This window comes from Notamacropus eugenii, chromosome 1, assembly GCF_028372415.1.
Source record: "Notamacropus eugenii isolate mMacEug1 chromosome 1, mMacEug1.pri_v2, whole genome shotgun sequence".
Lineage (NCBI taxonomy): Eukaryota > Metazoa > Chordata > Mammalia > Diprotodontia > Macropodidae > Notamacropus > Notamacropus eugenii.
The window spans coordinates 118,637,464-118,665,096 of NC_092872.1; the positions used below are offsets into that span (position 1 = coordinate 118,637,464).

At 35.2% G+C, this 27,633-nt stretch overlaps 1 protein-coding gene across 3 annotated transcripts in view; it reads right to left on the minus strand.

The window, feature by feature from the left end:
- The window catches only part of LINGO2 (leucine rich repeat and Ig domain containing 2), a 1,607,677-nt gene that overhangs the window by 193,913 nt on the left and 1,386,131 nt on the right, over positions 1 to 27,633 (minus strand). For all 3 annotated transcript variants that reach the window (XM_072612692.1, XM_072612700.1, XM_072612709.1), the window contains exon 7: positions 9,831 to 9,901. The gene's annotated coding sequence lies outside the window, so the exon portion shown is untranslated. The remainder of the gene's footprint in view (positions 1 to 9,830; positions 9,902 to 27,633) is intronic.

A 27,633-nucleotide genomic window follows, 5' to 3' on the forward strand; every position in this document is an offset into this window, starting at 1 on the left:
TAACAATGAATTTCATAAGAACTTCCAATAGTTCAATAATCATGATAATCTGTGAGCTTAAAGGGAAATGAGTGACATTTGATCTCTTCTATAGCTAAAGATCTCCACTGATTTAAACAATCTCTTCATTTCTGCCTCAAAAGAGCACATTGAAAAGATACTTATAAGAAACACTTATAAATTGAGTTGTTCATATGTGGACTTTAAAGAGATACACACTAATAGCATATTTGTTGAGTCAGTATTTTAATGGCATGAAACTGAAAAAAAATAATTTGATAGAATTATAGAAAAAGCAAAAGCTGCATTATTTTGTTATTCATTCTATTTTGAATGGAGAGTGACAAGTTAATTGGATCAACTTTTGATGGCTCTGTGACTTTTTCCCCCAGGCTTCCTCCCTGTGATAGGAGTTTTAGTTCTAATGTATTATTGCACACTTAGTCTGCCAAGCTCCAAACTCAGGGGAAATTTTAAAAAAAGAGAACTGAGGAAGAAATTGAGTGACCTTCTTTTCTGTGGAAATGAAGTGAAAGCAGGCAGAGCCCATGCACCTAAATAGTTCCATTAATGAGAGGAGTCCCTGCACAAAGCTGATCAATCACCATGAACAGAGCTGTTACTTCTAAACCCAATTCCAAGGTTTCAGATTTTACATTTCCCAAATGTCCCTAATTGCCAGCATACTTATCCTTTCATTTGCAGTAAACACCCTCTAGTGAAAAATATTCTATGTACCAAACTATGCATGTGTCTAGGTGCTTACTAATAGTATCTCAGATTCAAAACAGCTTAACTTAATCTCAGTTCAGCTAACTTGATGAAGAACACTGAGTAAGGATTATGGGTCTCTCTGTCATTATGAATAAAAATAGTCTGGTTAGTAACCAGGGAAGTTTCTTCCCCCAACTACTATTAGGCTGTGTTTTTGCTACCCACACCTGTTCATTTGTGACCTTTAGAACAGACGTAGTTATCTAGTTCCAAGTGCATATTTGTTACGTGACATGATAAATTTTCAAGTCACTTAGAAGGTTGAAATTTCAATAACCATCTATTGTATTGCTTTTACTCCTACCTCGTTAAGCATTTCTTAGTATCTTCCCTTCACTCATCCCCTTTCCAGAACCTTAAAGTGAGGGTCAGAAGTCTAATTCTTTTATGTGAAAACTCTTCAAATACTTAGACAACTATCATGTACCTCTCAAAACTCTTCTTTAGACTGTACATTCCTAGCTCCTTCCTTCAATCCTCATATAGACTGTCTGCTTACCATCCTGTTTTAGCCTTTCCTAGAGACACTTTGACTTGTCAATGTCCTTCCTAAATTGTGGCAAGCTGAATGAATTTAAGCTGAATATGATATTGCAGATGATATCTCGTTAAAGCAAAGTATCATTGAATTATGCTCACCTTCATCTAGTCATTATACCTATCAATTGAAGTCCAAGAGGATCTTAGCTTTTTTGGCTCCTACATGACTCTGCTGACTCATATTCTTTCTGGTCATAGTCTAATAAAACCTTCAAATCATTTTAATATAAACTGCTATCTAAACATGTTCTCCAATCTAGTGTTTGTTTTTGCATTTGATTTATTGACTTAATGTTAGGACTCATATTTTCAGTCTTATATTATTAGATTTTGGGCCATTGTTCTAATACATTCAATGTGTTAGCTGTTTGTCCCAGCCTCCTACTATCTGAAAATATGTTGTATTCCATGAACTGAGATGCAAAGCATAAGTCCTTGTAATCACATGGTATTTTACTTCCTTACTTTTGATGCTACAATTTTCAAGGCGAAAGAAAATTTGATTTTGGCCTGTATCTTTTCAGGGGAAACTGACATGAATTATAAAAGCAGTTACTGTCTTCCAAACTCAGATGATGCATTAATGTGAATAGACAGTTCAGTTCATCAGGAAATAATCTTAGAATTCATGAAGTGAACTCACTGGATGAAGAATATATGAAGCTTTCATTCTGTACATTTACTACCCTATAAACAAGCAACTCAAATGTCACAAAAACACAGCAGGAGAGAGAAATATTCCTCTTACCCAAATCTGTCTCAGAGCAGCCAGTAAAATAAACATTTCTGAACTACTAGGTTGTTTGGACACAGGCAAGAAAGCTAAGATCATTTGGCTTAATATAAACCTTCAAAGAAACTAACAACTTGTGAAAATGTAAAAAAAAAAAAAAAAAAGACCCAAAGTAAATAAAATGAATTGTAATAAGACTAATAGGAATAATATCTATCTATCTATATATCTATATCTGTCTATCAGTCTGTCTATCTATCTATCTCAAAGTCTAACAAATTTTTCAAGGGGAGAAGGATAATGATAAAATACGAAAATGCCAGTCAAGTTGATGTACAATGAAGGTTTTGCATTTTTTAAGGCCATTACTATATCTCTAAAGGCTTGATAGGAACCCTAGACTGCTGACCAACTGGGTTTTGGCAATACCATTACTAGTTTGCACACTGGTCAGAAAGATATAACTGTTCCCAAAAGCCTAAGAAATTGATGAAGATGCATAGGAATGCAGATTGGCCCTAATTAAAATTATCATGAAAATCTTGAACACAGAGAATAGAAGTGGCCCTCCATTATATCATCTGGTAGCACAAGAAGGCACTAGAGTAAACAAGAAATACCAATAATCCACTCGGTGAAAGTGCTTCAGTACAGATGGCCCTCACTCTCTACTAAAGCAAGCAAACCATGAACATATATGAAATAAACTGAAGATATATATATATATATATATATATATATATATATATATATATATATATATATATATATATATATATATATATATATATATATATATATATATATATAGTACTATATTGTAACAAAAATGGTAACGGATGTTACTAGATATAGGCAAGTACTTAGTACTACATTTTCTTAGTAATTCCCTCAAGGGATAACTCACTGAAAAGTGTATTGCTCACCAATTCAGGATGCTTGAGGAAAGGAGCAAACAAAATAGGACATCCATTATTCTTTTGTTTATCAAGCAAACAAAATAAACAAACAAAAAGTCCTCCAACTTTCAGTCTAGTATATAGATGAAATAAAATTAAATCAACACACTATTAAAATCTGAAGAGGATAAAGTTAAAGAATTGAGGTTAATGAAAATATTCATTGACTGCAGACTCCAGAAATTGTATATAAAAAAATATCAAACAGATGAAAAAATAGTACCAATCTCTGGTGATTTTGAAAAAGAGAAGGACATACTTATTTTTGAAATTACATAGGTAATTTTGAAAAGGCAATAAGCAGACCAATTATATAAAAGAAGAGTAATTAAAAAAAAACATTTTCTGTAACAATCATGAACAGATATCTTCTCCTATAGAGTATTTAATATAAATTGTAGAATCTTCTCAGAACCTGCACATAACAATATATGTAGTGACTATTGCCATGGTAAGAAGCATAGGATGAAAAGTGGTTCTTTCTAGTCATACCGCTAAGAATAGACATAGAAGAAGCAAGAAGCAAGAAGTCTACTGAAAATATGTGGAAAGTAGATAAGTCATGTAATAAGATTGAGAGACATCTGTTAGATAGCCCTAGTAACCCACTTGTACCCATGACATATTAAAAGAAACAGAGGAAAACCTTTAGTGCACTGGTTAGGTCTTCAGAAATAGATCTTGAATCACAAGAATAAGTGTTGTCCTGGATTCAAATGGTTACTCTACTGTCACTCAAGAATACCAACCTCATGGTTAGCAATAGAAATACAATTTCTAGAGTTATTCTCGTGTGTGTGTGTGTGTGTATGTGTTTACTGGATTTTTATTTCTTTAAGATAGGGCACTCAAAAGAGTCCAGTCAGATCCATATAATCCAAGGCAAGTACACAGGAATTTGTGTTAACCAGAGGTAGGGTTGAGAGTACAGGATCACAGAATAAGATAAAGGAGATCAGCAGGCAACATTGTCAAAGTGGTTAAGTGACTTGCCCAAGTTATATTGGTAATAATAGATTTGGGATTCAAATCCAGTTTAAGGTGTAGCCAATTTTATATTTATTTTTATGAACCTCTTTTCAAACAGTGTGATTAGATTAAATATTTGCACTGGAGAACCAAAAGAGATACTAAGTTTTTGAGTGTTTAGGTTGGTAAAATGCCAAATAATGTAGCTTTTATTCTATAAGACAATAAGAATTCACACTTATACAGAATTTCATTGTTTATGAAGTATTTTTGTGTAGACATAAAACATCAAGGAAATCCTTATGAATTCAAGCAATTCAATCTAAATTACAAAAAATTAACTATTAAAATAGTTTATAAAAGAAATATAATTTCATTGTTCTTAAGTGCATACAACAGAAACTACTAGATGTTTAGTAAGCATAGCTAGACATGTCTCAATAATATATTGGAGTGGTTTTTAATTAGGAAATTAATTGTATGCAGACAGATGTTTCCAGTCTGCAATAAAAGAAATAAAAATGTTCCCCTTTAATTGTACTCAAAACCACAGTTTCTAACCTTCTTTCAAAGATAGTGAAATAGTAAACCTCCTCCCAGCTCATCAAATCATTCCAAATTAATGAAGTCCAATTAGTAAGGTTTGGTTGTATCTTTTTACACAGTAATACAGAGAAACTCTTGTATATAAGATGCCTTCTCAATTTATTAAAATGTAGAGGAATGAGTATTTTGGTCAACTGTAGTTTCCAGTTAACTGAATCTTAGTAGAACAAATCATTTAAAGTTTTTTTGTTCTGTCTTCCTTTCCACTGTCTCTACTCAGTAGGATTAACGTATTTTTTTGGAAATGGTAAGGAGTTTCTGTCTTTCTTTGTGCAACAGCTAGGTAAAAAAAATGAATTCTAAATAAAAAAAGCTGGAGGCAGTGAACACCAAAGTCTGTGAAAGTTTCAGACATAGCATTTAGGACTGACCCTTTGGACTTCGCCCAAATAGGTCTTATAAGGCATTACATTTCATTAACACCTAGAAAATCCAGCCACAGATATAACAGACTAAAGTAGAACAATTTTTTGAATATTCATTAGGCTAGAGAATTGTAGAAAACATAAACCAATGAGATAAATACAGTTTAATAGACTGGAAATGAAGAATTAGCAATGTAGTCTAGGTAGAAAAGAAACAAGGGTTATTTTCAATTTAGGGCAGATATTTCGCATCTCAGGATCAATAATCTTTTTTATATAGCAACCTAGAAAACTTTTACTTCTTTAGTTAAGTAGCCCAACAGAGAAATGAAATAAATTGCAGGGAGGATGGATGTGAATTAAGTATTTTAATTTGGTTAAAGAAGTGTAAAGATGAACCATTGAATTAAGCTACTAAACACACTTAATCTGAGCTGATCAGTAACCAAGAAAAAGAGGGTTTCATTTGCATTTACATATGAGGCAAAAGCTAATAACTGAGAATAAATGTGATGAAAAGAAAAAATGCTTTAGAATTAAAATCAGGAATACTATACTAATCATGAGACTGTGTGAAGTTAACTGACTGCCAGGAACTGAACATTATTCAACAGGCAAAAGACATTCATTTTTACATAAGGAAATTTTGTCTAGCAGAATTGTGAAGAAAGTATTATAAGGAAAAAGATGATGAGATGAGAATACTTGTAAAGAAGTGATTTGCAGTAGTCCAGAAGGATGATCATGAGAACCTGTACTATAGCTAGGGCAATGAGAATAGAAGGACTGAATGACTGTGACAGATGTTGAGGCAGCAGAAATAATGGAACTTGTTAACTTCCTGGTAATTTCTATAAAACAGAAACAATGCATTTTATTTAATTATAGAACTTGTTGGATTTGAACTTTATTGGGTGAGAGGAAAGAGTCAGAGTTAACATCAAGGTTGAGAACTCTAACCCAGTTAAGAGTGGTGCTGGTGATAAAAGGTTACTTTAATATTTTGGTGAACCATATGTTATTACATATGTGAATTATATACTGTATATTGTATATACAGGCAACTAGATGGATAGAGTGGATAGAGCCCTGGGTCTGCAGTCAGGAAGTTATAGTTATTGTTTAGTTGTTTTCAGTCATGTCTGACTCTCTGTGACCCCATTTGGGTTTTTCTTGGCAGAGATATTAAAGTGGTTTGCTCTTACTTTCTCTAGCTCATTTTACAGGTGAAGCAATGAAAATAAACATAGTTAAGTGACTTGCCCAGGGTCACACAGTTAGTATCTGAGGCCATGTTTGAGCGCAGGTCTTCCTGAATCAAGGTCTAGTGCCCTATCCACTGAACCACCTAGCTGCCCCTACTAAAAGGTAGAGGACTTATTTTCTTATTTATATATCTCATTTTAGGCTTCCCTTAGTTAACCATAGAAAAATTCATTTAGGTATTGGTTACAAATTGGTCATATCCTTAGAGCTTGGAAGGATCTAAGGAGTCATTTAGTCTGAACCTCTTTTTTTTTTTTAATAAATATACATAGATGAAGAAACTGAGGCCCAGAATGCCCTAGAGAACACATATAAGTCAACATCTGTGTTAGGATTCAAACCCATATCCTTTGAGCTCAAGTCCATAATACTTTACAATGCACCATGCCCTCCTGATTTTATTTAGTAGAGAGTTAGCCACCCCTTTTTAGATGATATATGCATAACTTCATTTAACTTACTAATGGACAACAGAGGGTAAAAGGGAAAGTCATACCCCACCCGACCTCCCATCAAAGAAGGAGATGGGGGTAAAGTGCTAGATACAGAGTTATGGAGATGTAATAAGTTCTAATTCTACTTTAGTCAATCATGATGTGCCCCTATGCAAGTGACTTTACCTTTTCCAGCCTCAGTGTTTTCATCTCTAATAATAGTACCTACCATGCATGGTTCTGAGTATCACAGGAAATAAACAAGTTGATTTTTAAGCTTTAAAGTACTATTTGTTGTTATTAGATTAGGGAGCTGTCACTGAACATATTAGGATATTCTGTCTCACATGTACTCAGACTCCATTTGCAGTCACCATTTATTTGTTTGCAGGATCTCAAAACTCTACGTGATTTCAAGCTTCAGAGACCTGGTTGGTGGAGTATTAAAATATAATTAGTCTAATGGCATATCCTAGGCAGAAAACCTCCATTTATTCTATAGAAAGGTACAAATTGAAGGTATGTTTTGGTCAAAATGTGCTTCAAATGCAACCATTGTGGAACCTTAGGTCCCTGTGTTTGAAACAATCTTATGATTCTTACATTCAAAGCCATTTTGTACAACCTATATTTTATCACTTCAACATTTTGTTTATTTAGTATAATATTTCTTGATTCACCTGTAGGGATAGAATAGTATTTTGGGTCACACTATTAATGGTTTGTTGTGACGACTCAGAATAAAGCCAGCAATAAGTCTGTCCATTTCCTGTGGGGTCAAATTTCAATGAAATAGATTTTAAATCAAAGAAGACCACATGTTGCTCCATAAAGGGAAGAAACCCCAGGCTATAAATATGATATTTCTATTTTTCTGCTATTTGAACTATTTGGAATATTGCCTGTGATTTATGAGAGAAGGGTTCAGGACAGAATACACATTAGTTCACTATTACAGAGGAAATAAATGCTTTATTCACAGCATTTTCCACTCCTGGGAATCAAAATCACTTTCTGCCTGTATTAAACTCCCATGTTTCCATAATGAAAAAACACCAGCTTTTGTGCTCTACTGAATGCTGTAGCACAATTTATAATAAAAGGTTATGAATTTGTAATTTGCAGCATTCCCTATTGAAATACCAAAGCAGGTTCAATATATGTTCTTACTACATTTAGAGATGGACAATAATCTCATCCTAATAATATCCTAATAATTGATTACAAGCCAGAGGACAACAATATGATAGAATGAGACATACTTCTTTCCATTGAATATAAGGGAAAGGTTACATTTGTACTACTTTGCTCAGTTTTGATCAGGAGTTCTCAAAAGAATTTGCCTTTTAATTTTGTTAGTGTATCTCCATCTGTCAGAGACAGAAGCGAAAAATGTTGGCACTTTGTTAACTACTCATGGGTTATAATTCCACTCTGTGATACAATTAGTTAGCTTTTCATACTTTTGAAGGCAGCAAGTTTAACAGTCACTTCTCAAGAGAGAAAATTCAAACTATCTATTGCCATATGAAAACATACCCCAAATCAGTAATAAATAGAGAAATGAAAATTTAAGTTCTATCTCATACCCAAGCAAATTAAAAAAGTTGATAAAAAGTAAGAAATATAAGAGGGGCTGTCGGAAGCAGGCACATCGATGTACTTTTGATGAAGTTTGTGATTGTAGTGGAGTAATTGTGGAAATCAGTTTTGAACTATGCATAAACAGTTACCGAACTGCATCAGCACTTTTACTCAGGGATGCCACTATGAGGAATATCTCTGGTCTGTACCAGAGATAAAAAAGGAGAGAAGAACCTTTTAAAATATTTGTAGTTATCCTTTTATAGAGGCAAAGAACTAGAAACTAGAGAGGTAATCATTAATTTAGGAATGGCTAAACAAGTGATGGTATAGAACTGTAATGGAATACTATTTTCCTATAAGAAATGAAGAAATAGAAATACCTAGGAAGATGTGCATAAACGTATGCAGAATAAAGTGAGCAGATTCAGGAGAAAAACTTATGCTAAGGAGTCAACATTAGAGAAAAAGAATCATTTTGAAAGATTTAGAACTTTGATCAATGCAATGTTTTACTATGAGTCCAAAGGACTAATGATGGAGACTACTACTCTTCTCTGTACAGAAAGGTGATAGACTAATATGTAGAATGAAACAAATATTTTTGGATATAGTCAATATAAAAATGTTTTGTTAGATCATGCTCATCTGTTATAAGATTTTTTTTCTTTTTTCTCCCCTCCCCCCAACTGAGAGGTGAGTGAAAGGAGAAAAATGCTTAAAAATTGAAATTATTAAATGCTTAGTAATTAGAAAAATAATAAAAAAGAATTTACAATTTAATTTAATAAACATTTATTAAGTGCCTGCTGTTCTAGGCATTGGAGACACACACAAAAAAAGACTGTTCCTTCTCTTAAGGAGCTTACATTCTACTCTCTTTCTTTCTCTCTTTGTATGTGTGTGTGTGTGTGTGTGTGTGTGTGTGTGTGTGTATGTTGGGGCATGGAGAAAGGGAGATAAAAAGCATAATATAATTTGAGGAGGAAGAGAGTATGAATAATTCAGTAGATCAAGAAAAAGATTTTCCATTGAGGTTGGGATATGAGTCTTGATGGGAGCTAAGAATTCTATGAAACACAGATGAGAAAGAAGGACATCCTAGGTATATGGAAATTTTGTACAAAGTCACAGAAGAGGGAATGTTAAGTTAACAGAACATGAAGTAGTCCCATTTTGCTGAACATAAGGGTTATTAAGGAAGTTAAAATAACCTCTCTAGAAAGGCTGTGTGTGTGCCACAGTGACTGTGGCTGTGTATGTATTAAAATGTTACACTAAGTAGTTTGTGTTTAATCCTGGAGGCAAAAGAAAGTCACTGAAATTTGTGACCAGGGAAGAACATGGTCAGATCCATACTTTAGAAAAATTAATTTGGCAGCTACATGAGAGGATTAATTAGAAAGGGGAGAGATCTGAAATAGGGTGTCTAATTAGGAGGCTATACCAATAGTCCAAGAGGGAGAAATTGAAGTGAGGTGAGGGCCAGGTGATAGAAAAGAGGGGGACAGATGCAAGACATATTTGGAAGTCGAACTGGGAAAACAAAGCAATATAAAAGTCACACAACTCTTTTCCCTTTCCAGGGAAACAAGCTTACCTTTGTTACGCAATGGATGTATGACAGCACCTCACTTATCTGGAGGTCAGACTTCTGGCAATCTCAGCCATCTAGAACACAGTCAAAAAACAACAAATTAAGAAAAATTTTCTGAAAAGGTGAAATGAATGCCACAATTCCATGACACTAAAGCACTAACTCTGGAATAATTTACTTTTCACTTAACTTATATTTCGAATAAGCTTAGTCATTTCTTTTCCAACCTGCAGATTATAATGCTCTAGCCATCTAAGAAGATTCCCAAATGGACACTGATAAGGAAAATAAAGACAAAAATTTCACTTGTAATACACAATACCTTGTTTTGAATTCTTGAAGAACTATGATAAAATAATTGTCATAGCTGGTATTTTTATAGTATTTTAAGTTTTCCAAAGTGCTTCAAATATTATTCCATCAGATTCTCACAACAAATTATGTGAGGTAGATACTATTATTACCTCCATGTTACGCATGAGGAAACTGAGGTTAAGTGATTTACTCATGATCACACAACTAAGTGTCTGAGGCTGGATTTGAACTCAGGTATTCTAGCACTTTATTATCCATTTTGCCATCTTTTAATGCACATTGGTGGTTGATGATTTAACTTTTTAAAAAAGTAGCATTTTAACGACATTTAAGTGTTAGGAACTAAAAGGTAATAAAACACTTAATATCTATATGGATAGAATTAAAGTGTATAAAATGCAGACTGGGAAATTGTTTGAGAAGCTCTTTGTAATCATCACTTTTTTTTGGATGCCCACCAATCCCATCTTTGGTAATCCATTTTAGACTTTTTCTCTGGAATCAAAGTCAAGTTCAGTGTCCTGTATGGATGCAGACTCTGTTCTCTTCCTTTCCAAATTTGGAATACCTCTTCCATTTCCCATGATCATTGAAATTTTACTGATAGACTAAGTAACTCCATTTGTCAATTCTTTCAGTATCTGACTATGTAGTTTCTCTGCAAAGGGACTTTAATTCACCCAGAAAAATTATATATTTTTATCCTATCTCCTTACATAACTTGCATATCAGCTCCCTGGTAGCCACTGTAGTCGAGTACAAAAGTCATTTTTCTTGTAAGAGAGGATAGAAACAAAACAATAATCAATTAGTTCCTTTTTCCTCTCATCAATTTGCGCTCTTTCATTGATAATTTTTCCTTCAATATAATTTTGAAAGGTCTTCTGTACTATCCTTTTCTTCCCTCACCAATTCCCATTCTAATTCTTAGCATTCTTGGCACTATTTTTATATGACCATGCTATGATGTTTTCTTCATTCTTTCTCTCCTTAAAAAAAATTCTAAGTATATATGTTGGGGTGTTCCCTATGCATAAATATCAATCTTTAATTAGATAAATGAAATATAAATCTCTATTTCTACTCCCAAACTCCTTCCTGAGTCTAATGTCTACGTTTCCAACTATCTATTGGGCATCTCCCCCTTGTTTGTTTCACCTTGAACTCAACTATCTCAATAGCAAAAAATCACTTTTTGGACAAATGAGAGACTTCTTTATTAATTTCACCATTTTTATTAATGAATAAGGAGTCAAAATTTGAGACTCCTTTCTTACCTAGCCTACATCCAATGAACTGTCAAACTATGATGTCTTTTTTATTCCCAATATCTCTCATATCTATTTTCTTTTCTTCATTCCCATTCACTGTTTCAGCCCCTTATTGTTGACACTGTTGTTATAAAAGCAGTCAGCACAATGCTTACAGAGAGCAGCTCCTATGGCCAACATTGAAGCTGGTAGGTGGTGTGGGAAAGAGGGTTGTGACTAACCAACCCATCAAATGACAAAAAAAGGGGCCAGTACATCTGGATTGCATAGTCTACTTTGGATTATTTTTTCTAATCCCCTCGTTTTACTGATAACTTGAGATTCAGAGAAACAAAATAATGTGTCCAAAATCACCCAGCAAAAAGAACTAGAATTCATTTACCCTGGGTTTGATGCAGATTTTACAAGACCTGAAAGCCAACCCTTAGTGGAAATGAGACTGGTTATAAAGCTTTTGCAATAGTTCTGAAAAGGGAGTGTTCCCAAATATGTCCTTGAGCTATTGGGACAGAGTCTCAAAACAAGCTCCATATAAGAAGTACTGGTGAAGCTATCTCTGAAAGCTATCTCTCACAGATCTTGCCCTCACAGGAAACTGATCTTTTGTCTTGAGGGCACTACCAAATATTTCCAAGATGATCCAAAGATCTCATCCAACTTTTATGTCCAGTGATTCTGTATGTGTCCAAGCTCAACATACTCAACATTTTATGTACTGTAGTAAAACCATAGGATTGCAATCCACTTCCTCTGATACTTCCCCATTCTAAGCTGGGTCTGACTCAGGTCAGTTCCTTGGTTTTGTATGTTCAATATTGGGGATAAAAGAAACCCTTACATGTCATTCAAATTTTAACAAAATGAGATTTACATAGTTATAGCTCATTACTGGGGAAACTCCATATCTTCCAAGATCCCCTCAAGAGGCACCCTTCAATAAGAAGGGTGGGACCATGACCTTAGATGAGAACATCTCATTTCTCACCAGCTTCACTACTTTTGGAATTCTCTGTCTTCACCACTCCCCAGGAAGCTCATGAATAGGAAAAATTCATCATCAAAAACTTCACCAAGATCTCATCAGCCTACCTCGTAACTAATTTCTGCACTTCTTATTGGAGAATGGGGCTATGAACTCCAGTCTTCCATTTAAGGTGGAAGCTCAGCTCAGAACATCTCATTTCTTACCTTGCTAAACTACTCTGGGACTTCTGAGACTTTTCCCTGCTTCTCCCATTGTATACCTTCCCTTCCCCCCACTTCTCAGTTTCCTTTTGTGTATTGTCTTTTCCCATTCAATTACATGCTTTCTGAGGTCAGAAATTCTTTCTTTTATCATATTTGCATTTCCAGAGTTTTGGACAGTGCCTGGCACATAGTAGGCAGTGGCTAAATGTAGAATATTGATCATAGCAAGAGGATATTTAACAAGGACAAACACTGAGAATACCATGAGTTGATTTAAATGAAGGAAGCACCCATGATTGATTTGCCAATCTTTTTTTCTATTGACCAAGCATCAAATAGCTCTTGAACCTCTTTGTGACTGCTTTTTCCTCACCAACCAGTATATTATGATTACAACTGAGCCTTTAGTTCCCATAACCAATCGAGTCTTAAGGATAGCCTCAATATCTTTTAAGGAAAAACTAGCCTAACTGGTATGGAGGCAGGATATTGATTTTACCACACTTACTCAATGCCTCCAACCTAGAAGTAATTCTTCCCCCCTCTGAACTCCTATAGCAATTGTTTTTACTTTGTGCAATTTTGTATTTTATTTTGTATTACCCCCGTATATATCTTCTCACCTTCCAATCTATTAGATTTTAAGCTCCTTGGAAGCAGGAATCATGTGGTAACTAGACAGTGCAGTGGACTTGGAGTTAGGAAGATATGAAATCCAATCTTACCTCACAGACTTATTAACTGTATGATTCTGGGCAAGTCATATAAACTCTCTGTGCTTAAGTTTCTTCATTCGTAAAATAAGATTAATAACAACACCTACCTCACGGAGTTGTTTTAAAGACCAAATGACATAGCATGTGTACAGCACCATATAAATGCTTGTTATTACTGCTGCTATCTCATCTTATTCATTTCTGTATCCCTGTCAACCTCCAGCATGGTGGTCAAAACACAATGGGTGCTCAGTAAAGTAGAAAATATGGTATAGTGAAGGGGTATGAAATAATTACTGCTAGTTCAGTCTCCTACACTTGCTATCTGTAAGTTCTCGGGAAAATAAACAGCCTCCCTGAGCCTCTATTTCTACATTTGTAAAATGGGGATCATAAGACCATTGCCTATTGGCCAGGACTGTAAAAAGATGAAATATAGCAAAGTGTGCTGTAACAACAAAACACTATTTAAATTATTTAATATCATTAGTACTATTACACTCTATTTCATTCTGGCATACAGTTTGATGTATTAAACCAATGGTTATTAATCTTGGCCTTGGGAAGATTTCAGGGAGTCTGTGAACCTGAACAAGAAAAAAAATATATCTTCCCCTACTCCCCCCACTAACTTCTAACTGAAACTGAGAATTTCTGAGAAGGGTTATATAGGTTTTACCAGATTGCCAAAGGAATCCACAATTCACAAAAAGGTTAATAACTCTATATTAAAACCCTCAACTGGTAGAGTTCACTAAGGATTTCACAGCTGACATCCTTTGACTTAAATCAGAGTTTATTATGCTTCAGTATGCTAATCTGGGCAGTTAGCTGGAGCACTGGATAGAGTCTAGGGCCTGGAGTCAGCAAGATTCATCTTTCTCAGTTCAAATCTGACCTCAGATACTTACTAACTGTGTGACTCTGGATAAGTCACTTAACCCAGATGGCCTCAGTTACTCAACTATAAAATAAGCTGGAGAAGTAAATGGAAAACCACTCTAGTGTCTCTGCCAAAAAAAGCCAAAATGGAGTCATGAAGAGTCAGATACAACTGAAATATGACTGAACAACAACATGCTAATCTACAAAATAGGACTTATATAATTCTAATTTTATAAACAAAAATGGCTCATTAGCCATGTCTCAGAAATTGTTTTACTGAAAGAACTACTATTAGCTAGAACACTTAGCTTTTCTATTTCTGATTTCTGACATTATAGAACATCCCTACTTATGGTCCTATGTATTCCTACCAAAGACAGATGATCTGTCAAATGTGAATTCTTGTCATAAGAACTATATTTACCATTTCCCTCAAAATATTATTTCTACTCACATGTTTTGTCTGTTTGCTTACATTTTTGCTTTATTGTTTCTAAATGAAGGGAAATAGTCCACCACCTGAATTGTTAAGGCTTTATTATTGATACAGGATAATGATTTTATGATTCATCTGATCATTCACAAACATATTAAGGACTTGTCAATGCAATGAGATGTGTAAACTGCTGAAGAACTTGCAAAAATAAATATAACATGCTGTATGCAACCTGAGGAGAGACAGCATTGTGCAGTAGAAAGAAAACCAGAGTTTTAGTAAGAGTATGTAGGCTCAAATTCTAATTCTTCCACTTTGAGCAAGTCAATTGACTTAATGGAGCTTCAGTATTCCCATCTGGAAATTGAGAGGTTTGACCTCTAAATTTTCATCCAGTTAAAAAATTCTGTGACTCTACACCAAAGCTCATAACCTATTAAAAATGATTCCTTCTAATAAACATAGAGTCTTTAAAATATGGTCAACTTTTTTGGGTTATGTCATTGGACCTTTTGGAATTATATACATCTATCTCTATATTAACATATACAAAGTATATTGGATTTCACCAGAAAAGGGTGGAAAATTCTTCAACAAACACAGATCTATGTCCTAGTAACTAGATTTCAGGGAGGTTCCTGGGACACAAAGAGATCAACTTTCCTAGAATCATAGACAGATAGGATTTGAATTCAGGTATTTCTAAAATGAATCCCAGAATTTTCCCCAATATGGCCTACTGCCTCCATTCCTGTGAAGAGATCTTAAATAATTTCTTCTGTCCTTGTTTTGCCCCCTTTAACCCTGGTCTTATAGTAATGAAATGTCTATCACCTTTTGGTTTCTGACCAAAATGTGGTTGAAACTATTATCATTCAGTTCTTTAAGTTAAACCAACAATGATTCCATAGTATGCTATGCAAATCATTATTTATATTAGCTGTAATACAGGTGCAGTTCTTGCCTATCTTTTTCCTATCAAACTCCTAAAGAACATCTTGCCATTGTACTGAAAGCTTCCACCTTTCTGAAGATACTATAAGAATAAGAAGATGAGGCAGTTCAGCCTTATGAACAGTCTATCATATTAACAATTCCGAGTTTTCATATTATTTTTTTCCCTGCCTTGGAATTCTATGAAATGATCCAGTCTACCCTTTTAATGGATTATGATTTCACTTCAAAAATGAATCTTTTGTGTAAAAATCACATAGGATGATGCCTGGTCGTCATAACTGCATCTGAAATTTATTGAGGACCTAAGAAAATGTTAGCATTTTCTTTACTAAGGTTCTGGTTTCAGTAGCTAGCATTGTCTCTAACATCAGGACACAGTTTCACTGATTTCATTCACATCCTTACTTAGGTATATCATTTAAAGAATACTGTGCTCTCATTGCTATAAACATGCAAGTATATAGGGAATTTGGGCATGGTCCTAGTACATAAATTCATCATAAAGACTTGGAAGCAAATTCCTAATAGGAAGACTTTAGCAAGGCATCAAGACCAGTGGTAGAATCATATAAATGTTGAGCCAACATATGCAAAAATGGTCTCAAGTTTCAGAATGAGAAACATTGCACTCATTCATGACAGAAAGGTCAAAGGTAGTTAGGTACTTGAAACTTGGCTAGAATAAGCTCTGTATTACAACCTCTTTTATTAGATATAAAGCAGTTTAGTTAACCACCCACACTCATGCCCTCCTGTTATTGCTCATTCATGCAGTGAGAAGGTTGTAGCAAAAGATCAGTCTAATACATTTGGAATTTTTAATGTTTGAGTCTCTAGTGCTTATATATTAAAACATGCTAAAATTTACAATGAATAAAAAGATAGTTTATTAAGAGTTATTTACTAGTAACGTCACTTCCTCACTATCTACTCACTCAGTCCTCAACTATCTTCATTATGACTTTCATCCTCACTACTCTACTGAAGCCACGATTCCCAAGGTCACCAATTACCTCCAAATTGCCTCTTAAAACCAATATCCTCCTCTGTTCTTCTTCCTTTTAGGGCATTCTGAAGCAGGGGATAGCACACTGGATTTCAGTCAACACCAGGATGCTCTTTGGGTTGTGCACAAGGTAGGGGCCACTGTAGAAAAGACTGACATATACCGTTTGTGCAGAGAATATAGAGGCTGCAGCAAGACCTTGAACAACTCACTTGTTTTCATCAACAGAGCTTCTGTCATCCACTGATATTCTACCTGAATTCATTCCCAATGCTTACCAAATGCCCCTCTATTTACCCTAATATCTGTGACACGAAATTCACGAATGCCAAAGAGCAGTCCCTTCCTACCTGCAAATTCTGCAGCCTGTGCTCATTCTTAACTTATCTCTTCTCATACAATGTTCCGTCCCCAATCTGCCTAACACTATCAGTGTGCCCTCTAGAACTCTCACTTGGTAATTAAAGCAAACAAACAAAAACCTTCCCTTCATTTTCAGAATCTTGTGGAAATGAATGTCGAAAACTAAAAAATAAATAAATATTTTTTCTTTTTAAAAATGAGGGGCAGGAAGTGAAAATAAGAATTTGATAATTAAAAGTAATTTAATTAGAATAGGTGAAAAGTTAGTCTTCCTTCATAGACTGGATAAGAAATAAATTCCTATAACTGGAATTACTTTTGGGTATTGAGTTGAACTAGATGGCTGCTGTGGTCTTTTCCAACTCTCAGATTCTATAATTTATCTATAAAATGCATTAAGGCTTAGGCTATATTTCCTCTGAGGTTCCTTCCAGCTCTAAATCTATGATATTTGCTATTCTGTAGAATTTTATATGCTTTCTGTCTCCTCCCCCCAGGAATCTGTTTACAATCATCTTCCTTTCTCTCTAATAATATTACAGAACAATAATAATATTACCTATAGAATAGCTAGCAATATTATCACAGAACAAAATTACAGGTTAGCACCGAAAGATAATGTATAGTTTCTGATGCTTACATAACATTGGCTGTGTGAAATAACTTTACCTTGCATTGTTCTAGGCAATTCTTTAGGACTAGAAGTTGCAGACAAAGTGTTCACCTCTACTTTGGAAGAAGTTACCTCACCTGGGAAATTCCCTATACCAATGAAATCACAAGTTCCAGGCCTTAGATCTGGTAGTGTTATAGAACATTAATGTATTTGATATCCACTTGGAAAAACTCTATTTCATCAGCACAAAAATGTCAAGAACAATTTATATAAAATGTGGCATTTTTTGTTAAGGTAGAATTTATACGCTTTATGATTTACCTAGTCTTAAATTCAAATACAAACCTTCACAAATAGAATTAAGTATGATAATTAAGAGCCAAAGCAAAACATCTTATGAACATCTTAGTGAGAAGTTTTTCACACTATAATTGAGTTACAGGGTATAAAAATATCTTTGTGCTTTATTCAGTATCTCTGTTCATTGTTACCTGTCAAACGAGGTAATATTTGTAAAGTGTTTTGTACAATATCTGGTACATAGTAAGTACTTAATAAATGTCTGCTCCCTTTTTCCCTTTTCTCTCCCTTCTCCATTACTTCATCAATGGAGGAAAATGAACTGATGAAGGGTATCTGATAATTGCCTCCTGTACACACACACACACACACACACACACACACACGCATACATGCACGCACACATGCATACACACACACTATACTTTTGTACTCTCCTCCAGGTTAAACAGATACTGTCCCCAGAAAAATCTAACAGGATGCTTTGGTTCCTTTTGTCCACAGTCCCAGTTTTGTAAAACTATTTAGTGCCCTGGGGAGCCTGAATCACTCTCCTTTTGAATACTTCCTCCCAATACCTTGTACTAGACTTCTTGGACAATCTAAAAATTAACACTGGTATAGCCACTAAAATCATTTTCAACTAAAATGGTAGTGTCAGCAAAATAAGCTCTTTTGGAGCATGTTTTAATAGTAGGAGCCTGAAGTCATAGGAACCAAGGTCAAAAAGGAAATCATAGTTGCCTGTCTTCCATTATTGGTAAATGAATTTTTGAAAATTCCATGTTTATGGAATGACTGGATAAACAGTACCCTTTCCAGTTATATCTCACATTCCAAATTATACTTTACTTATTCAACATAACACTAGTTTATGCTAACTTTTACATTTGTGAAAAAGTTTTTTAAGGAATATAAGGTTAATTAAGACTTGGACTCAAAGCTGTAACTAGAAATTCTAGTGCCCAGAGGAAGCATCACACAATGTACCATAAATGATTCCTTCAAATCAAATACTCAAATATAAATTTATGTGAGTCTGTATGGAAGAAGACCAATGATCTTGGGATCCAACATTCTGTCACCTGAGGATACCAAGAAAACTACAAGGCTTGTTCTGGAACGATTACCTTGGGGAGTTGGAGTATGTCTGGGCTAGACCAGGGAGAAGCTACCAGGATATGGTTGCTAGGGGAGAGATCTAATAATTTCCTACTTTAAGTAATTATTCTTGTGAACTGAGCTCACTATGTTAAAGGAGTTGCTAAGTGCTCTCAGAACTCTTTAAATTTTTGCACCCTAGGACAAGTCCTGTTACCCTGTCTTAGTTACAGTTCTGCTTGGACCTATAGATCTTATGGTTTTGCTTTCAATCATTTTCATTCTCTTTTCTCCCTCTCTCCAAACTTCTCTCTCTTCTTTATTTTCTTACTTTCCTTCCTTCCTCCTTCCTTCCTTCCTTCTTTCCTTCCTTCTTTTCCTCATAATTATTAACTCTTGCTAATGAAGGACTACATATTTAATTAATGTTTTCCAACAAATTATCTAGGATCAATGATGAGAGAAATGAAGAAATTGGTTTTAGATATGTTAAGTTTTAGGTATAATGACAAATTTAGGTTTAGCAAAATATAAAAAATGCAGAACCAGATCCTGGGAGAGAAGTCTGGGAAGGAAAGAATCATCTGTACTGAAATGACAGAATGAAGTAGATCCCAGAAAGTGGGAGAGCAAGTGTGGGTATGTGGAAAATTATATAGGGAGACTGGAGGATGAAGGGATGACAGCAATATATATGGAGAAGAAGTGCTCAGAGAGGTACAAGGAAGAGCAGAGGAGAAAATTTTCAGAGCAGAGTCAAAATAGTTTCAAAAGGCAAGGAAAAATCAAAAAGGAAGAGTCAATTGCTTTTATTTATTGATTACTACTTAACTTCAAGTGAGCAGTTTTAATATGACAGTAGAAGGGAAAGTCATTTTCCAAGGGGTTTAAAATGAGTGGATATGCAGGAAATAGGGGCACAGAATATAGACTCTCTCTTGAGTAACTGGGATGCTATGATAACAATACTTATATGTGTATAACAGTTTATATGTTCCAAACATATTATCCTATTTTTGCTTTGCACAGTGCTCTGGGATTATTATCTTTGTTTTACAAATGAAGAAATTTAGCAAGTTACTTAGCAATTCAGAGACATTAGAACCAAAAAGGACTTTTTTAATAATTGTTCATCAAGTAGCACTAATTTAATCACCATGTTATCCTCTCTAAATTTTTTTTTTAACTTTTTCTGGGAACCTCTTGCATAACCAAAGGAAATCATGTCCTGTCCTCACCTACTCTTTTGCTAATGTAAAAGACATCTGCAAGATTTTCATACGTCTGTCACAACTGCAGCATGATGATACATGTCATTGGAGCCATAAGGGCAAATAGCTGGGCTCTCATTCCAGAGCAACAAAGAGTAAGATTCTTAATATCAAATGCTCTAGGGAAGAGGAGTTAGACTATCAAAACTCCCCATCTATGGACATGTCCTGGGTAGGCCCAAGATATTCTAGTATTGAAATTAAACCCATTTTCTGTTAATACAGAAGAATTTTGGAAATTCACTTTCAGATAGGTCCCTCACTGATTCATTATCAACCTATATATACTAAGGGCCAGAGAGAGAGAGAGAGAGAGAGAGAGAGAGAGAGAGAGAGAGAGAGAGAGAGAGAAAGAGACAGAGGCAGAGACACAGAGAGAGCATAGCAAACATAAATTTCCTTATACTATTAGGTGGTTTGATATCCATGATCAGGTGGCTATGTCTTGGCCTTTTCTCTCCTGAATATAAGTAACAAAAGCAGGAGTAGTTTGCAGAGTACCTAAGGGGTTTATCAAAGAATCACCCTAGTCACCTTGATGAGTTTAAAGGTTGAGGAGTCTTTGGGAATATGATTGTCATTGAGAGTGGTAATGGACCCTTTGTGCTGGGTCCATAACAGAGGGTAAGCTGAATTAGAAGTGTCAAAAGGGCCAGTTTTTTACTTTAGAGAGAGACAGACAGAAAGAGACTGAGAGGAGAAGGGAGAGGAGAGAAAGGATAAGAGAAAGGTAAGGGGAGAGAGAGGGAACCAAACATGAGTCAGATCCCAGAAACATGTGGTGGCTATGCTCCGTTAGGGTTGACTGATCATTGGTACTAATACGGCTCCTTAGAGTCCAACCAACAAACCATCTCACTTCATTTCCAAAAATGGGAGTCTTTTAGCCCAAGAAATGTTAGCAATTGGGGTAGAGGTGGAGTAACAAGTTCCTCAACCCTGAGTTAATCTTGAAATTTGAGAGCCAGGACCCAGACCCAGAGAAACACATGAAGCTACATATGCCCCTAACCATGTGGCCTTTGTTCAGAGGAACCACATAATGGAGTATTACTGAATCCCAGCCTTCCAGAAAGAGAAAGGGAAATTCTGAGCATAAATTTGAAGAACTGCATGAGTTCCTATAGCAAAGAAATGAATCACTGGAATGTCAAAGGACTGTCATTAATATACCCAAGTTCAAAACCCTTCCAAGTAGAATCTAAACTATAAGGAATTGTATTTATCTAGACTGTATAGGCCCCTTCAGGGAAGGTGGTACTCACTGGACAGAGAGGCAAATTATATTGATTTTATATGCAATGAATCATATAAGTTTCCTGTGGGGGTTTAAATAAAGGCTGTCTATATCTGATATGTGGTTACCTTGAAAACTTGCATAGTGCATGGAGATGCTTTTATTAATATTTGTGAAAATTTATTTGGAGGTTTCTCAGTGAGATTTGTGATTAGTGGCAAAAAAATTAGGGATATGATTTGTGAAGGGGAGTAGGTGGGACCATCAATATTGGATCTAGTTCATGTAATATTTATAACTTAGGACAGTGAATCACAGATTACACACATTATAGTCATTGAGCCTGGAAGAGACATTCTATTTCATCCCTTTTGTTTTACAGATAAGAAAAACAGAAGCCCAGAGATGGATGCCTGACTTGCTCACCATTACATTGCTAGATAGAAGCAGGGCAGGAACTGGAGACTAGGGATCCTAACTCAGCAGTCACATTCAATTTAGTTGTCCACACAGACCTAAGTCAATTCAAATGGCCAATAAATGCACACACACCCACATACACACCCACACAAGTGAATCATCAATACCTAAAATTACTCTAAGCCTATCAACAGCAAGAAATTACTTTGGCTGAAAGATTTTTATGTTGACATACATGTACTTGGTAGTCACACTTTCTAAAAAGGGTCTAGAGAAGTTTTCTAGTTATGTATTTTTGTATGTCTCTTCAGTCCATTTATTTTGTGACAACCTAGGAAGCACTTATATATCAAATGGAGACCATTACTCGTGCACAGACCTTTTTATAAAAAGAGAAAAGAAGGAAGGGATGGCAAAGAGGGCAATCTTTTCTTTTTCTTTTTTTTCTTTTTGCTTGGAATGTCACTCCTTTCTTTTTGTTCTATGATGGATCAAAGGAGATATTTACTGAGTAACCACTGTAAATTAAAAATCAAACAAAACAGAAAAAAATCCAAATGTTGTTGCGTTGAACATCATATATTTTCAAAGATTGCGCTAACCAGGGGGTAGGGAACATCCATTAATCCAAATTTCTTTGCAAACAGGAACTATTGAGCTAATTGTCATAAAGAATACCCAAGTATAAAAAGCCCTGTAGAGCTTTGTGCTTGGAAGTTAGATGATTCCCATCTTAGTTCAAGTGCACAAAAGTTATTGAGTGTTTCATGGTACCTCACAACGTGACACACATATGTGCACACATATATATGTTTACGTGTGTATATTTATCTATGCACATATATTTTTGCATGTATATATTTGTTGTCTCAGAGAAAATTGAAGAGTTGCAATCCCTCTTTGCAAGTAGAGATTTTTCATCTTTTGTATTTGCATCCTCAGAACCTCATATAGTGTCTGAAACATATTTATTAATAAATATTTGTCAATATGTAAATTGATTATTATATTATATATTATTAAATATTATTTAATTATATTATATATATTTTGTATAATATAATATACAATAAAAAGCAATAACATTAATAAAATATATCTCCAATGTAGCAATTATATAATATAATTACATTAATTACATACACTATAATATAATTACATTAAATAATATTAATAATCAATAATATTTATGAGTATTTGTTAATTTATCAATATTTATTAATTTTTTGAGTATTGAGTCAGTGGGCCCACTTAAGAGAAATAAAAAATAGCATAAGTAACAGTTCATACACCTGGACTTTCTGGATGGAGAACCCTTCTAATGACCTCTATTATTCCTAAGGGACCTTCTGAATATCTCCTCTCAGTCTAGTATATTTTGTTTAGCACAGGGCTTCTTAATCTCTTTTTATTTCGTGAAATCCTTTTGCAGTCTATCTGAAACCTATAGACTCCTTTTTGAATAACATCTTTAAATAGAATGGAATGTTTTTAAATAAAATACTTCAGGTTACAAAGGAAACCAATTATAATAAGATACAGTGATCTATCTATCTGTCTATCTGTCTAAACCGATTTGATGAGCTCCAGATTGAGAACCCTTACTATACTATAGAGAAGAGCACCTGATCTGAAGCTCACCACTACTCTTCTAACATTATATTTTTTACCATCACACAAGTCAAAGATATCATAAATTAACCTTGATGAAACATACGACTCAATTGTTGATAACTGTAGGATTGGGTTACTACAATTGCTACAATAAAGCAATGTAAAGCATTAGAAGATGGAGGCACATGTGATAGCAAACATATTTAAGTTTCATACCCAGTGGCAATTATTATCAGAATGGTATGCAGTAGGCTTATTGTTTTTGTCTTTGTAAGTAAAATGAATTTGATGAGCATGAAGAAAATTTTCAGGGTCTTTAGTTTCCCTGTGCTTTGTCAGAGATTACTGCTGTTTCTTTAAAAATGGAGCAAGGAGAATTTGTATATTCTGCTAAATTCGCAATGTCATTCTCCAACAGAAACAATACCATAGTTTTATTATGACTTTCAAGTCATGCTTTGCAAAGAGTTAGGTAGATTAATGGCTAGCATGTGAGGCATGGAGTCAGAAATATCTGAGTTGAAACTCTTCTCTCAAAACTTACTAGCTGTGTGACTTTGGGCAAATCACTAAACTTCTATCTGCCAAGGTATTCGCATGTGTAAAACAGAAATAACAAAAGAACTTGAATTCCAGGGATGTGAGGACAAAATGAGATAATATTTGTAAACTGCTTTGTAAAATTTAAAATGCCATACAAATGTTAGATATTAATGTATTGCATAGATACACACATATACAATTGACAACTACTTTCTTGATTTATAGAAACACACAAATCTTTCTCTAGATTTTTCTTTCTATTTCCATCATTTTAAATACCATGTATTAAAATATTTATTAGGAAAAGGAAAAGGTAATAGAAATCAATATGCATGTACTCTAATATTTGCACACCATATCCTAAGGGCAAGAAAATCCCTCAGAAGGTGCTGGGGGGCAGAGTCAAGATGGCTAAGTAGGAGCAGGGACTTGCCTGAACCCTCCCCTCTAAACATCTGAAGAGACCTGTAAAAACGACTCAAAACAAATTCTAGAACAGAATCCATAAAATGACAGAGTGAAGTAGATTTCCAGCCCAAGACAATCTGGAAGGCTGACAGGAAGAGTCTATTGTACCAGGCTCTGAGCAGAGCTCAGCCTACCATGGGCCATGCCAGCACAGATAGGACTGGAACAGGCCTCAGGAAACTGAATCACTGGTGGTGGTTTCCAGACTTCTCAACCCACAAACACCAAAGAGAACTTCAAAGGTCACCTGGGTGAGAGAGGAACATGGTCTGGGCCCAGCTCCAGCCCCAGGGCAGTGGCAGCCACTGCTCCTGCAGCAGCTACTTCTGGAGCTCTTAGGCTACTTACAGTGGGGGAATTGAGTGGCTGATCTGAGTTTGCAGTCCTGTGTGGAGGTCCTGGGGTGAGGAGGCAAGGTGGTATGGCAGAGCTGGTGGTGGCTGTGAAGAGGGAATCCTACTCTCAGTTCCAGGCCAGAAAATAGTGTTTGCGGTTGCTCACAGACCAGAGTGCACACCAGGAGAGGAGTAAACACCTCTCCTTTGATCATACCATTTTGGAGGAACAGAGAACTTACAGGTCCCTAGAGAAATCTTTGAAAACAGCTGCACAAATTTGGGGCACTACATTGTCCATTTAGCAAAGAGCTCAAAAGTCAAGCAACTGGCTGAGAAAATGACCTAAAGGGGGGAAAAACAAGACTATAGAAGGTTACTTTCTTGGTGAAAAGGTGTTTTCTTACAACGAGGAAGATCAAAGCACACAACCTGAGGAAGACAGCAAGGTCAAGGTTCCTATATCCAAAGTCTTCAAAAAAAATATGAATTGGTCTCAGGCCATAGAAGAGTTCAATAAAGATTTTGAAAATCAAGTAAGAGAAGTAGAGGAAAAATTGGGAAGAGAAATGAGAGCAATGCAAGAAAACCATGAAAAATAAGTGAATAGCTTGCTAAAGGAGACCCCCCAAAATACTGAGGAAAATAACACCTTTGAAAATAGACTAACCCAAATGGCAAAAGAGGAGAAGAATGCCTTATAGAGCAGAACTGGCCAAATGGAAAAGGAGATCCAAAAGCTCATTGAAGAAATTAATTCCTGCAAAATTAGAATAGAGCAAATGGAAGGTAATGGCTTTATGAGAAATCAAGAAATTATAAAACAGAACCAAAAGAATGAAAAAAATACAAGACAATGTTTTCTCATTAAAAAAAAAAAACTAACCTGGAAAATAGATATAGGAGATAGAATTTAAAAATGATTGGTCTACCTGAAAAACCATAATCAAAAAAAAGAGCCTGGACATCATCTTTCAAGAAATTATCAAGGAAAACTACTTTGATATTCTAGAACCAGAAGGTAAAAGAGAAATGGAAAGAATCCACTGATCACCTTCTGAAAGAGACCTCAAAAGGCAAACTCCTAGGAATATTGTAGTCAAATTTCAGAGTTCCAAGGTGAAGGAGAAAATATTAAAGTAGCCAGAAAGAAATGTCAAGTATTGTGGAAAAACAATCAGGTAACACAGGATTCAGCAGCTTCTACAATAAGGGATCAGAGGGATTGGAATATGATGTTTCAGAGGTCAAAGGAACTAGGATTAAAACCAAGAATCAACTACCCAGAAAAACTGAGCGTAATACTTCAGGGGAAAAAATGCAATTTCAATGCAATAGAGGACTTTCAAGCATTCTTGTTAAAAAGACCAGAACTGAATAGAAAATTTGACTTTCAAATACAAGAATCAAGAGAAACATGAAAAGATAAACAGGAAAGAGAAGCCATAAGGAATTCATTAAAGTTGAACTGCTTACATTCCTATAAGGAAAGATGATATTTGTAACTCATAAGACCTTTCTCAATATTAGGGTAGTTAGAGGGAATATGTGTGTATGTGTGTATATGTTTATTTATGCATGTGTGTATATATACACCCACATATATACATACATATATATACATATATACATACACACACATATACAGAGGACACAGGATGAGCTGAATATGAAGGATGCTTAAAAATTGAAAGTAAGTGTTGAAAGGAATGTATTGGGAGAAAGAGAAAGTGAGAGGTAGAATGTAGTAGATCATCTCACATAAAAGAGGCAAGAAAGGTGTTTTACATTGGAAGGGAAGAGGAGGGAGGTGAGAGAAAATAAGGGAGCCTTACTCTCATCAGATTTGGCTTATAAAAGGAATAGCATACAATCAGTTGGGTATGGAAATATATCTTATCCTTCAGGAAGTCTAGGGAGAGGGGGAATAAGAGAAAGAGGATAATAGAAGGGACACTGGATTGAAAGCAGGGGTAATCAGGAGCAAATACTATTGCATAGGGACAGGTCAAGTGAGAGAGTGGAACAAATGTAGGGCAGGACAGGATAGAGGGAAATGTGGTTAGTCTTTCACAACATGACTGCTATGGAAGTGTTTTGCATGGCTGCACATGGATGACCTATATCAAATTGCTTGCTTTCTCAATGAGAGTGGGTAGGAAGGAGAAAGGGAGAGAATGTGGAACTCAAAGCTTTCAAAATGAATGTTAAAAATTGTTTATTCATGCAACTGGGAAATAAATTGTAAAGGCAATGGGGTATAGAAATCTATCTTGCCCAACAGGAAAATAGAAGAGGGGGAATTGTAGAAAGGAGTTGATAGAAGGGAGGGCAGATTGGGGAAAGGAGTGGTTAGGGTGCAAACTGTTCTGGTGTGGGGGGACGGGAGAGATGGGGAGAAAATTTGGAATTCAAAATCTTGTAGAAGTGAATGTTGAAACCTGAAAATAGATTTTATATGTGTATATATATATATATATATATACATATATAGAAGCTGTCAAAGAAAAAAATTCACCTTTTGCAGGGTGCAGTGGAAAGAATATTGGATATGGAATAAGAAGAATTCTGGGTTTTCCCCCTCCTTCTTCCTCTCTCCCCAATTTTGCCACATCTATTGTGTTCCCTCGAACAGATCATTTAAATCTCTTTTGGCTGAAGTTCTTCATCTGTAAAATGTGCGGGAATAGGTGATCCCTAAGATCACCCTGTGTTGACTCCACAGACATGTGATACACATTATTGCCAGTTCCTTGGTTTTTTC